Source organism: Neophocaena asiaeorientalis, unplaced genomic scaffold (assembly GCF_003031525.2).
Source record: "Neophocaena asiaeorientalis asiaeorientalis breed wild unplaced genomic scaffold, Neophocaena_asiaeorientalis_V1.1 scaffold134, whole genome shotgun sequence".
Lineage (NCBI taxonomy): Eukaryota > Metazoa > Chordata > Mammalia > Artiodactyla > Phocoenidae > Neophocaena > Neophocaena asiaeorientalis.
Genome location: NW_020185339.1, coordinates 23,214,523 through 23,231,975, shown reverse-complemented (window position 1 = coordinate 23,231,975; position 17,453 = coordinate 23,214,523). Strand labels below are relative to the sequence as shown.

General features: G+C 38.3%; 1 protein-coding gene across 19 annotated transcripts in view; it reads right to left on the bottom strand.

The window, feature by feature from the left end:
* Positions 1-17,453, bottom strand: part of R3HDM2 (R3H domain containing 2) — a 148,119-nt gene that overhangs the window by 77,288 nt on the left and 53,378 nt on the right. The window contains exon 1 of one of the 19 annotated variants that reach the window (XM_024736509.1): positions 14,896-14,916. The exons of the other annotated variants lie outside the window; for them this stretch is intronic. The gene's annotated coding sequence lies outside the window, so the exon portion shown is untranslated. Of the gene's footprint in view, positions 1-14,895; positions 14,917-17,453 lie in introns of those variants that run through there. 19 annotated transcript variants of the gene reach the window in all.

Genomic DNA, 17,453 nt, shown 5'->3' with positions numbered 1-17,453 from the left:
TCCTAAATTTAATTTAATTCCTTATGATTTCCTACATACATGATGATGTCCTCTGCAGTGGGAAAACAGTTTTATTGCACTGGCGAGAATCACCAGTACTATGTTGAAAAGAAGTGGTGAAAGCAAAAATTCACACCTTGTTCTTGTTCTTAGGAGCAAAGAATTCAGTATTTCATCATTAAGTATAGTATTAACTGCAGATTCTTCAAAGATGCCTTCCCTGGTGGTCCAGTGGTTAAGAATCTGCCTTCCAATGCAGGGGACGTGGGTTCAATCCCTGGTCGGGGAACTAAGATCCCACATGCCACGCGGCAACTGACCCTGCACACTCTGGAGCCCGTGCGCCACAACTAGAGAGAAGCCCGCACACTGCCGCAATGAAGATCCTGCATGCTGCAACTAAGACCCAACACAGCCACATAAGTAAATTAAAAAAAAATTTTTTTTAAAAGATGCCGTCCATCATATTGAGGAAGTTCCCTTCTAATCTGTTGAATTTTTAACACAAATGGAAGTTGAATTTTCTCAAATGCTTTTCCTATTTCTTTTCAGATAAGCGTATGTTATTTTCTTTTTTGGTCTATTAATACAGTGAATGACATCGTTTGAATTTTGAATGCAAAACCAACCTTTAATTTCTGGGATAAACCCTACTTCGTCATACTGTATTGTCATTTTTATAAATTGTTGGCTTCAATTTACTAAAATTTTGTTCATCTATGTTCATAACAGATGTTGGTCTGTGGTTTTCTTATGTGTTTGGTTTTGGTATCAGGGTAAAGTCTGGCTCAAAAAATGAGCTGGGAAGTATTCCCTCCTCATCTGAGTTTTTCAAAGGTTTATGTAGAAATGGTACATAAATTCTTCCTTAAATTGTTGGTGACCTCAGCAGTGAAGCCCTCTCCTCCTGGAGCTTACTCTGTGGAAAAGTTTTAAACTACAATTCAATTTCCCTAATAGATATCAGGTTATCTGTTTCTTTTTGATTGAGTTTTAGCAATTTATGTCTTTTAAGGAACTTGTCCATTTAATCTAAATTGTCAAATTTACTGGCATAGAATGATTTGTGGTATTCATTATTATCTTTATGACGGCTGTAGAAACATCAGTAATGTCCCATTTCTCATTTGTGATATTGGTAATGTGCTCTCTCTTCCTTTTCTAAGTCTGGCTAAAAGTTTATCAATTTTGTTAATTGTTTTAAAAAAACAGCTTTTGAATTCATTGATATTCTCTATTTGTTTTCAGATTTTTTCTTTTTTTTTTTTGGCTGCGTTGGGTCTTCATTGCTGTACACGGGCTTTCTCTAGTTGCAGTGAGCAGGGGCTACTCTTCATTGCGGTGCGCTTCTCTTGCTACAGAGCACGGGCTCTAGGCACGCAGGCTTCAGTAGTTGCAGCACATGGGCTTCAGTAGTTGTGGCTCACGGGCTCGGCGGCATGTGGGATTTTCCCTGACCAGGGATCGAACCTGTGACCCCTGCATTGGCAGGCAGATCCTCAACCACTGCGCCACCAGGGAAGTCCCTGTTTCCTGATTTTTTGCTATGATCTTTACAATTTCCTTTCCTCTGCTTAATTGGAGTTAAGTTTGCTTTTCTAATTTCTTAAAGTGGAAGCTTCGGTCAGTGATTTTAGATCTTTTTACTTTCTAATATAAGCATTTAATGCTATAAATTTCCTTTTAAGTCCTGCATCCCACAAATTTTGCTATGTCGTGTTCTCACTTTCACTCTTTAAAATTTTTTTTCTAATTTCTCTTGTTCTTCTTTGAACTATACCTAATTCAGTGTCTAATTTCCAAATATTTGGGAATTTGCCAGATATTTTTCTATTACTGTTGTCTAATTTACTCCCTTTATGATAAAGAATGTATTTTGTATTATTTATTTATTGTACGTGGGCCTCTCACTATTGTGGCCTATCCCGTTGCGGAGCACAGGCTCTGGACACGCAGGCTCAGCGGCCATGGCTCACGGGCCCAGCCACTCTGCGGCATATGGGATCTTCCCGGACCGGGGCACGAACCCACGTCCCCTGCATCGGCAGGCAGACTCTCAACCACTGCGCACCAGGGAAGCCCAATTTTGTATAATTTAAGTCATAAATTTATTGAAACTACTTTTATGGCCCAGAATATGGTCTACCTTAGTAAACATTATGTGAACACTAGAAAACATGTATCATGATGTTGTTGGGTGGAGTGTTCTAGAAATGTCAACTAGGTCAAGTTATTTACTGATTTTTTGTCTAACTGTTCTATCAATTATTGAGAGAGTAGTGTTGAAATACCCAACTATACCAGTGGATTCTCTATTTTTCCTTTGTTTTATTACTTTTGCTTTATGTATTTTGAAGTTGTTATTGAATGCATAAATATTTGCAATTGTTAGTCCTCTTGAAGAACTGATCCTCTTTCCATCATGAAATACCCCTCTATATCCATGGTAATATCCTTGTTCTGAAACCTACTTTGTCTAATATTAATATAGTAACTCCCGCTTTCTTCTGATTACTGTATGCATAATATATCTTCTCCCATCCCTGTACTTTTAGTCTGTGTCTTTAAATATATTTAAAGTGGGTTTCTTGTAGATAGCACCCAATCAGGTCTTGCTTTTAAATGAAATCTAATAATTTCCACCTATTAATTATAGTGTTTAGGTCATTTGCATTTAATGTGATTATTGATATTGTTGGATTAAAATCAACCATCTTGCTTTTTGTATTCTATTTGTCCAGTCTGTTCATCTTCTCCTTTTGGACGTCTTTTATATTAATTAAGCATTTTTATGATTCAGTTTTATCTCCTTTACTGGCTTATTTACTATACCTCTCTGCTTTCTTTTTAAAAGTGTTTTTTTTAGGATTTAGGGTATACATCTTCAACTTATCACAGTGTACCATCAAGTAATATACCACTTTGCATGCTTTAAGAACCTTAGAACAGTATACTTCTATTTCACTTCTCCCAATCTTTTGGGCAATTGCTGTCATACGTTTTATTTCTATATGTCATAAATCCCACAACACAGTTTTATTATTTGTTTTAAATATCCAGCGGCCATGGCTCACGGGCCCAGCCGCTCCGCGGCATATGTGGGATCTTCCCGCACCGGGGCACGAACCCGTGCCCCCTTCATCGGCAAGCAGACTCCCAACAACTGCGCCACCAGGGAAGCCCGCCAATTATCTTTTAAGTGACCTTTTTCAAATATGAGAACTCTAATATTTTCTACATAGATTTCTGATCCTCTTCATTCTCTCACATAGATCTAAATTTCCAACTGGCATATTTTTCTCCTGCCTTTAACATTTCTTATAGTGGTAGTTTGATGGTGATTACTTCTATCAGCTCTTGCATATTTTTAAAAGCCTTTATTTCATTTTCATTATTTGTATTTTGTATAATTCATATAGCATACAATTCACCCATTTAAAGTGCACAATTCAATGACTTTTAGTATATTTAGAGTTGTGCTTCCATCGTCAAAATCAATTTTAGAACATTTCACCACCCCAAAAAGAAACCCCTATATGCATCATTAATAACTTCCCATTTTCTCCCAATACTTGGCCCCAAGCAACCATGAATGTATCTTCTGACTCTGGAGATTTGCCCATTCTGCACATATTCCTCTTCAATTTTTTTTTATATTTATTATTTATTTATTTATTTATTTTTGGCTGCATTGGGTCTTTGTTGCTGCGTGCGGGCTTTCTCTAGTTGTGGCGAGTGGGGGCTGCTCTTTGTTGCGGTGTGCAGGCTTCTCATTGTGGTGGCTTCTCTTGTTGTGGAGCACGGGCTCTAGGCGCGCGGGCTTCAGTAGTTGTGTCATGCAGGCTCAGTAGTTGTGGCTCACGGGCTCTAGAGTGCAGGCTCAGTAGTTTGCAGCACACGGGCTTAGTTGCTCCACAGCATGTGGGATCTTCCCGGACCAGGGCTCAAACCCGTGTCCCCTGCATTGGCAGGCGGATTCTTAAACACTGTGCCACCAGGGAAGTCCATCCTCTTCAATTTTGAAAGGTATTTTCACTGCATATACAATTTAAGGTATACAGGTTTTTTTTCATTTAGGAATTTGTTATCACTCCAAAGGTTTACAGGTTTTTTTCATTTAGAAATTTGTTATCACTCCCATATCTTATAGCGTGCAATGGTTCTGATGAAAACTTTGCCGTATTTCTTACCTTATTAGTCTGCTAGAGCTGCCATAACAAAACACCACAGACTAGGTGGCTTAAACAACAGAAATCTGTTTTCCCACAGTTCCGGAAGCTAGAACTCCAAAATCAAGATGTCAGCAGGTTTGGTTTCTCCTAAGGCCTCTCTCTTTGGCTTGCAGATGGCCACCTTCTCACTGTGTCCTCGGACGGTCTTTCCTCTGTGCCTCCATGCCCCTGGTGTCCCTCTGAGTGCTCATATTTCCTCTTCTTATAAGGACACCAGTCAGACTGGATTAGGGCCCTTTCTTTAAAGGTCCTTTCTCCAAATACAGTCACATTCTGAGGTGCTGTGGTTAGAGCTTCAACATACAAATTTGGGGGGATATAATTCAGCCCATAACACCTCTGTATATAGTGTTTTGGGAGGGGTTTGTCTTTGGTTTTGCTCCTGTCTGCTTTGAAGACTCTCTCTTCACTAGTTTTGAGCAATTTGATTAAGGTGTGCCTTGGTACAGCTCTCTTCGTGATTCTTCTGTTTTGGGTTCTCATAGAACCAAGCAGCTCAAAGAACCCAAAACAAAAAGATCATGAAGAAAGCTATACCAAAGCATATCATAATCAAACTGCTTAAAATCAGTGAAGAGAAAACCTTAAATGAGCTTTTGGATCTGTGAGTTTATAGTTTTCAATAAATTTAGAAAACATACAGCCATTATTTTTCAAATATTTTTTCTGTGCCCACTCCCACATTCGTGAGACTCCAATTATATGTATTCTTAGGCTCTCTGATGTTGTCCCACCACTCACGTATTATTCTCTTAACCCTGTATATTTATACTTTCAATCTTTTTCTTATATTTCATTTTGGATGCTTCTATTGCTATGTCTTCAAGTTCACTAATTTTTTTCTTCTGCAATGCCTATCTGTTATTAATCCTGTCCACTATATTTTTCATTTCTGCCATTACAATTTTCATCTTCAGGAGTTTTATTTGAGTTATTTTTATATCTTCCATGTCTCTACTTAACATGTGCAATCTTTCCTCTAGCTTTTTGAACCTATGGAATAGTTAAAGCGGCTACAGTATCCTTGTCTAAGTCTGTCATCTATTATTTCTATTGACAGGTTTTTTTCCTCAATATTTACTATACTCTCTGCTTCTTTGGACGGCCTGACAATTTGTGATTGGATGCCAAACATTGTAAAATTTGCATTGTCAGCTGCTAGAGTTTTTCTTTAAATTTCTTTAACTTTGAACTTTGTTCTACTAATAAGTAACTTGAAAACAATCTGATCCTTCTGAAGCTTGCTCTTTTGCTTTGTTAGGAAAATCCTTTAAACTGTGGCTAATTTGGCACCATTACTACGGCAATACCCTTCTAAGGACTCCACTCAATGTCCCAGATGTCAGAGTGGCTTCTGTGCTGGCTAGTGGAAACAAAATACTCATGGCCCTGTATTCCAGTTCTGACTAATGCTTTCTAATGATCTTTTTCTGGCCATGGGTTAGTTTCCTCATTAATCATGAACTGACAGCTAAAGAGTCTAAGGCAGTTAAAATCCAATAGAACTTTCGGTGGTGATGAAATCATGGCTACTGAGCATTTGAAATGTGGTTACTGCACCTGAGGAACTGAATTTTTATTTAAATATCCACATGTGGTTAGTAGCTACTGTACTGGACCATGAAGGTTCAGGGGAAACCTCGGGAAATCTCTGTTGCTCTCTTTCCTATGAAGCCCTCTGCCCACAAATTCTAGCTGCCTTGGCTTCCCCGAACTTTTACCTCTGTCTCCTCAATTCAGGGAGACTGCCAGCTCTGCTTGGGTATCCTTTCCCAATCTAGCTGCTGTAGCCTGGAAACTTTCTTTAGGTGGAATGTGGGGCCATGATAGGGCTCAACTTGTTTGTTTTTCCCTTCTTTCAGGTGTCACTGTTCTCTGCTACCCTTTGTCCAATATCTGAAAGCAGTTTCTAAAATACATTTTGTACAGTTATTTGTTTAAGGCAGAGGCATAAATCAACTTCTTGTTATTCCACCATGACCAGTAGTACAAGTTCTTTTGCACTGAGTTTTTAACTTTGAATTATATTTTTTTACTTCTAAAATATTTAATGGCTTATTTTATAAACGAACCAGTGTTGCTTTTTTCCTCTTCTTTGTTCATTATGGTTTTTAGTCACACTCCTATTTCATTAAAAATACTTATTTTGCATTGGATAGCAAATAATCCCAATATCTGAAGTTCCTGTAGGCCTGGATCAATTGCTTCTGCTGACACTTGCTCAACAGTGACTTGTTTACTTGTGATATTATTATTATTAGCTCATATTTGTTGGCAATCTATCTCTGGGAATTCTTTGAAGCTAGGGTTGAGGTAGGTTCCACCAGAGATGATCTGAATTTGCTTCTCTCAGATGCCTGGGAGCCCTATCAACTTGCACCTACTTTTTAAAAAAATTCAATTTATATATATCTAACTTTTTGACCAGAAAATAAATCTACGTGGTTCAAAAAATTTAAACTAGGGACTTCCATGGCGGTCCAGTGGTTAGGACTCCACGCTTCCACTGCAAGGGGCATGGCTTGACCCCTGGTCGGGGAACTAAGATCCCACGTGCCATGCAGCCAAAAAAAAAAATTAAAAATTTAAACTAGTTCCCTTCCCCTTTTTCTTGGTTGGGCCTAAGGCACAGTACGTTGTAAAGAATTTAACCTTGCCCAGAAGAACTCTGGTTTTTGCCTTTAGAACTCTGGAAGTAATCCTAAGCTGCTGCAATGTCCTGCTTGATAAGAATCTTTGTTCACTGGGGGGCCTTGAGCTGTGCCAGATAGCCTAACAATGTGATTTATGGTGGGGACTTTGTACAATACTTTGTCACATAGTATTAACTCCATCTGAGGAGAGGCTGGAGACTGAGGTTGACTACATAGGCCATCAACCACATCTATGGGATGATGGAGTCCCAGTAAAAACTCTGGACACCAAGGCTTGGGTGAGCTTCTTGGATCGGCAGTAGTTTATGTGTATTGTCATGCATCATTGCCAGGAAGAGTTAATGCTGTCCATGACTCCACTGGGAGAGGACAATCAGAAGCTCAGCATTTTGAACCCTCCTGGACTCTGCATCATGCGTCTCTTTTATTGGCTGATTTTAATCTTCATCCTTCTGCTGAAATAAACCATAACTTTGAGTGGAACACCTTTTAGTGAGTTCTGCGAGTTCTTCTAGCAAATTATTGAACCCAAGAGTGGTCCTGGGGACCCCCAAACTCTGAAATTGGTGCCAGAAGTAAGGGCAGGCTTGGAGACCATTCCCTAACTCTGCACACAGCAGCATTGGGAATGAGATCTCAGCTGATGTGGCTGTGGTGGGGCTAAGAAGGCAGGATAAGTGGTCAGGAGATGATTTCATATAGAAGGGTTAAGCAAATAAGTATCTTCAAGTAGCTTTCCTCCTAGTCTTCACCCAGGAACTTTCAAGCTACCAAATCTCACACTCCTACCCCCTACCCCTACCCTAGCACCTTAACACCATCAAATGATCTAAGAAGCGTCAGGAAAACGAAACATAGCTCCACTTCTTGAAAGGTCAGGGACCCTAGATCTGAAATAAGATTTCTAAGGTAAACTCAACTCTCATGCAAAGTGTCATGGGGGGGTTGGAAATGAGGTTAACAGCCCTGCAGATAATATGCAATTCTGGGTTTGAATGTCACCTAAAAGACTTTCACAGTAAACTAATACAAACTCAAATCTATTAAGAATGTACAGCTATACCATAGGACTGTCAGGGATAGACGTTTTGCTCAGGTAAGCCACCCTTCTAGCATGCCAGTAATAAGTAGGCTCTAACTTTGTTATGCAGACAAAACTTGGATGGCTATTTCAGAAACCAAGCATGTCTTTTGGACATTCAGTCTGTAATCTGTGTCATTTAAGTCTCCAAAATATAATTCCAAGTAAGACTGTAAAGTCTTAGTATTCTTACCATTATAAAAGATTCAAAAGAGAGAATATCCAATACTTAGGATCCCTCTTTCCCTATACTGATACCTATTATCTAATGAGACTGCCTCATGTTAAGGCAGATGGCTGTCTACTACATGCTGAGAACAGTAGGAACAGTTCAGCAGATTTCTTCTATGGAAAACAAGACACTTGCTCTTGCTCTTACAATTGGAATCTGGAATTTAAAAATATATATGTGAAATTTAAAACCAAAAGAATTCAAAATAATTAGAAAAATAAGTCCATTCATCTCTGATTCCCCCCTAAGATTAGACCTCCTAGAGTTCAGGGACTATACTTTACATCATCAGTAACTTGAAAATAGAAGCCCCAATAACTACAAAAACTAGGAGTACATACAAATTATTAAGAGTTGGGTAGTTTGAACCATGGAAAGTTTCCTAAAGAACAGTTTTGCACTGGATTTTTCAAGAAATCATGGAAATGTATTGCTGAAGAAGAGAGTCAGGATAACTTGGAGGAGAGCAAAAGCACAAGGGGAAAGACAGTAAATTTAGTTTAGTTCAACTTGGCTGACACAGTCCAAAGAAAGTTTAATGAAATGTCAGGAAAACAGTCAGTGAGTGGGGCTGTCCTTAGGTCCTGCTGAGATATGTGGGATTTATGTAACTGAGAACCACTATCACAGGGTAGTGAAATGATAATGATAAAAACTGGAATCACTGAGCAGTGAGATACCAGTTTCTCAGCCAGTAGCACTGACCAAAAGCAGCAACAGAAGGCCAAAATGCTTGTTCTGGTTCAAAATATAAAAGCATTTCATCATGACTCCAAGAATGGGAACCAAATCTATACCATTACTTTTTTTAAAAAGGTACAAGCAAACTCAGAGATGGACAACAGGGCAGTGGGGACAAACAAGATTACTCTTCTGCCCAAGTGAGTGACAGCCACCTACTTCTGCCTACAATGATATGAAAGGGGAAAACATTTTTACAAGTAAAGAATATACATATAGTAGTGTGCTCATACATCAGAGAAAAAAAAGATGCAGGAAAAAACACTGGATGGAGACAAAAGATAAACATCAGTTCTGATGCACTGGAAAATAGAAAAGGGAAGAAATATTCAAAATAATTGCCTCACTCTTAGATTTGCCATCCTTCTTCCAAGCCTACAATCTGTAAGGCAGTGAAAGAATAGGCAATGAGAAGAAATATTCCCAAACAAAACAAACAAATTCCCCAAAACCCATACCCCAAGACCAGAGAATTTCAAAGTGCCCCTAAGTATCTGGGTCATATTTATAACTAAATTTGAATCTTGATCTAATGCTGTGCTTTTTGTAGGGATTCCTCCCTCATCTTTCCTGAAAATACAACTATAAAAACATAAAATAGAGGGAGGGAGGGAGGGATGGTGGGCAGGGAAAAAGAAAAAAAAACATAAAATAAGCCTTCATCACAAAAATCAGCATAACAATCTCTACCTTTGAGCAGAGACTAAGGAAAGAACATTGCATAGCTTCTGTCTTTCCCACTGCTGCCAAAACAAAATAACAATAATCTAAAAGCCTGAATGATCTTAAAATGTATCACAGATTGTGGCCTGTTCCCACACTGCCTTGCAGCTTTGCGAGGATGGACCAGTGGGATTTAACATGAACCAAATCTGTCAACCAAGTTGAAGACAGACACATGGGTTCTAATGAGCAGTGGTAAAAAAACATACTGCTCCATTCAGCTCCAAACAATGATAAATAATTCAGGAAAAGAGCTCCTGCAATATAGAGCACAGCAGCAAGACTTAAAAATAGACTATAAAGCCTAGATGGAGGAGTTGGGAGTCGGAGAAAATAGATGTATGTCAACAAATTCCCAAGCCCTTTGCAATACAGGATGCTGCTGAAACTGTCACTCAAAACAGATCCAGAATTCTAATTTGTTTTTTCAAAAAACAAGTATTTTTCAGGAACTTGGCAAATTTAGTAACAAGAAAGGTAATAAACAATAGTACTATTTGGCAACAGTAGGTATCATAAAAAAAGCAAATCCAAATGACATAGGGAAGACATGTTTTTTAGAAAAAAATTAGAAGGGGGGTTAAAATTCTGTTTTTCACACCATTATATTCTAGGTCTAACATCAATTTAGACTTACTAATTATGCCCCTAGTACTGAGGGTACATAGCACTCAAGATTTTACTATTCAGTTTTCCACCCCTAACAGAGCTGATCACGCAACACATGCAAACATAAGATTCTCACCTGTTAACAAAAAGGGTACCTTGAAAACTGAACAGAAGCCATGATTATGTTCTTTCCATATTTAAATTAAACTCCAAGTCTGATAAAATCAATGAATTTGGGACTTCCCTGGCGGTCCAGTGGTTAGGACACAGCACTTTCACTGCTGAGGCCCGGGGTTCCATCACTGGTGGGGGAACTAAGATCCCGCGGCCAAAAATTAAAAAAACAAAAAACAAAAAAAAAATTTATAATTAGATGAGGATAGTTAAGGTCATGGGTTCATGTGGACTGTGCAGGTTTCAACCTACTCAAGAATGCTTCAAGTATGGGGTCTGATGAATAGTATAGCTGGACAGTCGTCCTTACAACTGGTGTCCTGGGCTTCCCTGGTGGCGCAGTGGTTGAGGGTCCGCCTGCCGATGCAGGGGACGCGGGTTTGTGCCCCGGTCCGGGAGGATCCCGCGTGCCACGGAGCAGCTAGGCCCGTGGGCCATGGCCGCTGGGCCTGCGCATCCGGAGCCTGTGCTCCGCGACGAGAGAGGCCACAACGGTGAGAGGCCCATGTACCACAAAAAAACAAAAAACAAAAAACCGGTGTCCTGAGGACTATAAGAATGATCAGAACCCAGACGTATTCCACAAACTCAACAATCTGTGTGATGAAAATATAACATCCAAACTTCATTTCCTCACAGCCACCAAAATATATATCACTTTCTTCCTAATTCTGAGATAAATTTCAGACAACTGAAAATTTTAAGACTATATAATGATGCCTAATCTACCTTTAACGTATGATATAAAATACAACAGAAACCATAATCTAGTCCTTTTATAAATGCTTCATTCTAACTAAGCAAAACAAACAGTACTGAAGAAATTCTTGTTCAGTGTAAATTCCAGCTCAAAACATAAACAGACCAATATGCTTCTGCCTCACCCATCTTTAGAAGAAAAATTGTATATGTCTCTTCATAACTGTGCCATTCAACCTAAACTACAGAAAGACCAGAATGCACTTGGAACAGATGAAGTTTGTTTGTTTGTTTGTTTTCAATTCTTTTCTGGTTTTTTTTTTTTTGGCCATGCATCATGTGGGATCCTAGTTCCCTGACCAGGGATTGAACCCATGCCCCCTGCAGTGGAAGTGTGGAGTCCTAACCACTGGAGGGCCGGGGAAGTCCCTTTTTTTCAATTCTTAAATTCCCTAGAGTCTAAGAGTAAACACTAAATAGTATTTTCAAAGGAGAAACAGACTGGCTCATTGAAAACAAGATCCAACTGAAGCACTTCTCCAAGCATGACATAACATAGTCAGACTAGCTGTTTTCCATCCCTGCTCCACTCAGCAGACAGTAAGCCATCACGTCCTTTCTCTGTAAATCCACACTTTCTTACTGTTGACAAAGGACAGTATGGTCAAATGTACCTGGGTTTGAGTCCTGGTGCTAGTACCACCCTTGGCTGTGGTAAAGAAAGCCTATTCTGGGTCTTGCACTTTAGACAGATCCACTCTGACCCTCTTCTGACCTGTCTATCCCCTCAGGGTAAGATGCTCATGGGACCAAGGGGCCATAACTACCTGAAGCCCCCGACTCTGTCACCTGCAACTATATTCTCTGGATTCTAGAATGCCCCGCCCAAGAAGTCCCAAGCTCACTTCCAGGGCCTTCAGTGGATCTCTTCTCAAACTCTGTTTGCGACAGGCAATACTCATTGTTGTTCACATTCCATGGTCTGAATGGTGGGCAAGGGACAGATAATGAGAGGGGTGTAGATGGAGACTAGATCTAGAGGGTATCCCTGTACTATCCCATCCTATCTCAGAACTTTGGGGAGTCCAGGAATTGTGGCCTTCTAGGTCATTATGAAAATATATCTAAGCAGGAGGAAAGAATTTTTTTCTAACAGTTGTTTTTAACATCCTGATTTATAACTTAAATATCTAGACACATGGAATATGTGCTTCCATTCATGCTTTTGCCCTGGGACTTAAAACTGTTAGGAGCAGGTCTGCCTGCTATAGCTATATCACACACCAGCTATGTGATCTCAGAGTAGTTATCACCTCTGTAAGCCTCACTTTACTGACCTGTAAAATAAGCAAGTTAAAAATCTCCTTCACAGGATTTTAATGCAATTAAATAATTTTCAAAATTATTTATCAGGGTGCCTGATGCACAGCAAATCTGTGACAAACTGAAACTATTATTTATTATATGCTCTTCTATCACTCTTCTCCCTAGTATGGGCAACGTAGGTACTAAAAGGACAAAGAAGTAGAGCCAATTTCTGAGAAACTACAATCGAAACACAGCCATCTGTAAGTCTCATTTTAAGGAATTCTGCATTAATTCCATGGAAGTCTGATGGCATTGATTATTTTTCTTATAACCACTTCTCCCACTAAAATGTAAGCTCCATTTTTCTAACTACACAGAGAGATGAATGTTAACAAAACTTACTGTGGTCATCATTTCTCGATATATGTGTCAAGTCATTGTGCAGTACACCTTAAATTTATACAGAGCTATATGTCAACTGTATCTCGATAAAACCGGAAAAAAAATGTAAGATCTATAAGGGCAGGGATTCTTCCTTTTCTTTTCATTGCTATATCACTTACTCTCAGATAGTTCCTGGCACAACGAATAAACCATTGTTAATAAACCATTAACCACAAAAAGCAAGTATGGAGTGGTTATCTGATACCCCAACATCAATATCATATGTAAGCAAGCCTGGTATAACCAGAAAGTGTATTATTTATATATGGCTACTTCACTTAGCTGCTCCCTCTAATTTCAGAAGTTTCCTTAAAAATGAAATTAATTGAAACATTAGAGTATGTCTTTAATGTAAGGATATTTTTGCTCTCTTCAACTTTGATTCCTTACCTGCCTGCACAGAGATACTAATAATACTCAGTAATTTCACACGTAATCCTACCAGAGAGGATAATTCAATTAACTAAATTATACTGAAGCTCTTGTTTTAGGCTCCAAATATGATGGGATATAATAGAAAGATATCCAAAAGAGCAGGTCAGGGAAAAGGCACCTTTCTTCATGTCTCTCATGCTTTTATCCGCAACCCCACTGAATCTGGCATAGGTCGATCCTATCAACTCTTAAGAACTTCAAAGCAAGTCTACCAACCATATCCTACACCCCATCACGTTCTCAAAAACATTATTATGGTTTTTAAATTTTCTTAAATCAATCCATTTATCTCTCTAATGAATGCTCATTTTCAAACTAAGGGTTAGAACATTGTAGCAGAAGTATGTAATCTTCTATTCTGAAACAGACTGAAACAACTTTGACAACATTATACATAACACTTTCAGATAGACAGAATGATGGCTGGTAAAAAGACACCTCAGCAGCATATCCTGCATAACTGAGAATTAAAAGTGTGTCGACAAGGGGGACCTGTTGTGGCTGTGCTTTCTGATTCACACAAATCCCCAAACTAGGCTGGGTGCTTATTTTAATAAAATTATATCCTCCACATTGGTCTGATTCCATCTACAACATAAAGCATCATCTTAAAGAAAAACTACTTTTGGTGACTTCAAAATACTATTAGCAAAAGACAAGTATGATATTTCTGGATACTGGCTAAATAAACTCGCAATAGCCCTAAATTCCATGACTGAACTTAGATTAACATAACTCCTCCCTAAACTAAATTTAAAGCTTTCTTTGGGCTTCCCTGGTGGCGCAGTGGTTGAGAGTCCGCCTGCCGATGCAGGGGACGCGGGTTCATGCCCCGGTCCGGGAAGATCCCACGTGCCGCGGAGCGGCTGGGCCCGTGAGCCATGGCCGCTGAGCCTGCGCTCCGCAACGGGAGAGGCCACAACAGTGAGAGGCCCGCGTCCCGAAAAAAAAAAAAAAAAAAAAAAAGAAAGACACAAAAGCCAAAAAGTTCCAACACAACCTATTCTAGACCAAAAATACAAACCTATAAATGTCTAGACATGCCTCAAGGTGTGTAATTACTAAAGCTAATTAGCATTCTCAAACATCCACAGCAATGCTTAAGGGATGGGGGGAGGGCAGATGTATCTAACAAATAAAGAAAACAGGATTCTGGAATTAACCAATGTAACTTGCTAGGAGAATAAAAATGATTATCAGCTTCCTAAGTCTCAACTAAAACGTGAAACTTTTTGTTGCTATTATTCACTGGGAAAGCAGGAATTAATTGGGCAGGAAGCTCAGAACTATGATATTAATTTCATAATAATGATAACATTGAAAGATCCTTTCATTCGTACTAAAAAGATGGTGTTTTAGAAGAAAACACATTTTAAAAAATCTATAGTAAATCATCTTTTTCTATAAGATCACAACACTAGAGTTGTGCCATATAATTTTACCTCTAATCCTCACTTACCTTTATCTTAACAAAGACTATAAATATGGGATCCTGGGTAAAAAAGATTCAGTATTCTGCACAGTATAGTTTTTAGAGATTTGATTTCCCCACCTGCCACTTACAAGCTGTGTGATCTTGGATAAGTTACTTAACCTCTTGGTGCCTCAGTTTCCCTTATCTGTAAAACAAAGGTTAATAATAACTATCTCATGGGGTTGTAAATATTAAATTGAGTTAATATACAGGTAAAATGCTTAGATACATGGAAAATATTTTAAATAAATGTTAGCTATTATTTTGTTGTTGTTATTTAGTCTCCTCTAAACCAATACAAGATCGGGGATACTATTTTTTAAATTTGGAAGAATTAATATAGAAATATTATTATCTGTTTTATAGTTTCTCTGAAACTGAGGTCTTTGCTTACATAGAATGAACAGAATAAGTAGGTCCAGAGTGACATTAGGTTTTAAGGCCCTCAACATGCATTTTCCTTTTAGAAATAAATATTCTGGGATGCAGACTAATTTTCCTGTGCCAGAGGAATGAAGTTCCCTTCCTGTACCTACCAGGAAAATCAATGGTGCAGGAGACAAATAAGTAAATTCTAATATGTTAAATGCTAGCTAGAGCTGCTCACAAGGTTAAATGGAAGAAGGAACAGTCATCTAAATCACACTGGAGGAAATGCTTCCAGAAGGAGGGGATGCTTAAGCCTAATAATCCTCAAGGACAAACAGTATTTAGCCAAATAGAGAAGTGGAGAAACAGACTTAGATTCCATATATAACAAGTGGATGATTTGAGGAAAGTTACTTCATCTCTTTAAATCCCAGTTTCCTCATCTACAAAAGAAAATGGTAAAAGTACTTCTTTTGGAAGACCGTGTAAAGATTAAATGAGATAATATATGTAAAGTACTTAGAACAGTGTCAGGAACATAGTGTGAACCCAACCGTATCACTAACACAGATGTATGGGTCACCATGATGCTTTCTCAGAACTGCAAGTATTGCGTAAAGAACGCTATAGTATAAGGTACTCACAGAAAAGTGTTTGAAGAAGAAACTAGAAGTTAGTGGAAACAGGATCATAAAACATCTTGTGTACTAACTAAAGCAATGGGAAACTTGTAAAGGACTTTCAGAAAGTAGTTATATGATCATATTTCTATTTTAGAAAGATTACTTTTGCTACAATGTGGATGGGTTAGAAAGAAGATAAAATAGAGGCAGAGATACCAAGTAGGGAAAATATGAGATAAGCATCCTGGCTGTAGAATGAGGGGACTCTGACCCAAGAGGCATTAAGGAGGTAGAATCATTAAGACTTGGTGACACAGGAGATATGTGTGATGGTTGGGAGAAGAGAAGTCTAAGAGAACACCCAGGCAACCAGAGAGAAAAGGAGTTACCAAAGTGTGGCCTAGGACCCCTGGGAATTTCCAAGACTTTTTCATGGGATATGCAAGGTCAAAACCATTTTTATAATAATGTTAAGACCTTATTTACCCTTTTCACTCTCGTGCCCTCAAAGATACACAAGAGCATTTTCCAGAAGCTACATGACATGTAATATCACAACTAACTGAATGAAAGGCAGATACGAGAATTCATCTGTATTCTATTAACCCCAACACTAAATTATTTGCAAAAATTAAAAACAATGACACATTTCTCATAAATTTTGTTGCTGTTGTTATGGGAAATAAGTTTTTTTAAATTCACTTTTATGTTAACATATAATGGATTTATTATCATTTTTAAATGAATTAATGTTTTTTAAATTTCTCAGTTTTAATTTCTAATACATTAATATTGATAGTTATAAGCTACATAAAACAAAAGCTCTTTTGGAGGCCTCAGTAATTTTTAAGAGTACAAAGAGATTATGATACCAAAAAGTTTGAGAACAATTGGGGTAGACATTTCCACCACTGAGATACGAATACTAAAGGAGAAACCAGTTTGGAAAAAGAAAAGATAATAAAGTTCTGTTTAAAACATGGTAAATGTGATGTGCCTACAAGCTGACATAATCAAAGTGCCCAACAGGCAGTTACACTGATGGAACTGGATATCTAGACCACCAAACTGTGACAGCAGTTGAAACCTTGGATTTTAAAAGGAGAGTGCATGGTGAGAACAGTGTCAGATTAACTGCAGAAAAGACTAGACAGGTAAGCATAGGCCTCAGGACACACCAATATTTAAGGAATAAAGAAGAGGAAGAGAACTCCATACAGAGGGAAAGTAAGAAAAATTAGAAATAAAAATGAAAACTAAAGGAGCATATCACTAGCTATATAATTGAAGAGAAAGCTGTTCAGGGCTTTGACGAAAAGGAGAACACCAATCCATCATTAGTAATGCCAAGGAAAGACAGAAAAGATAAATGAAATCCAGTATTAACTCAAAACTCTCATTTTAGCCAGGAGTTTCAATTTCTTCTCATACAATACTTTTTTCTTATCCGAGTTACTCATAAAGAATGAAATGATTTCAGGTTCATCTTCTTTGCCTTCTTTGTTCACCCTCTGGAGGAAATGCAAACAAAAAAATAACCAAAAGGATAGAGATGGAAAGAAAAGAAAGATCCTGGATGAAATATATGAAGGGAACTGACTGAAGCAGTGACTCAAGGAAGAGGCATTCATTCATTCATGCAACAAATACTCTGT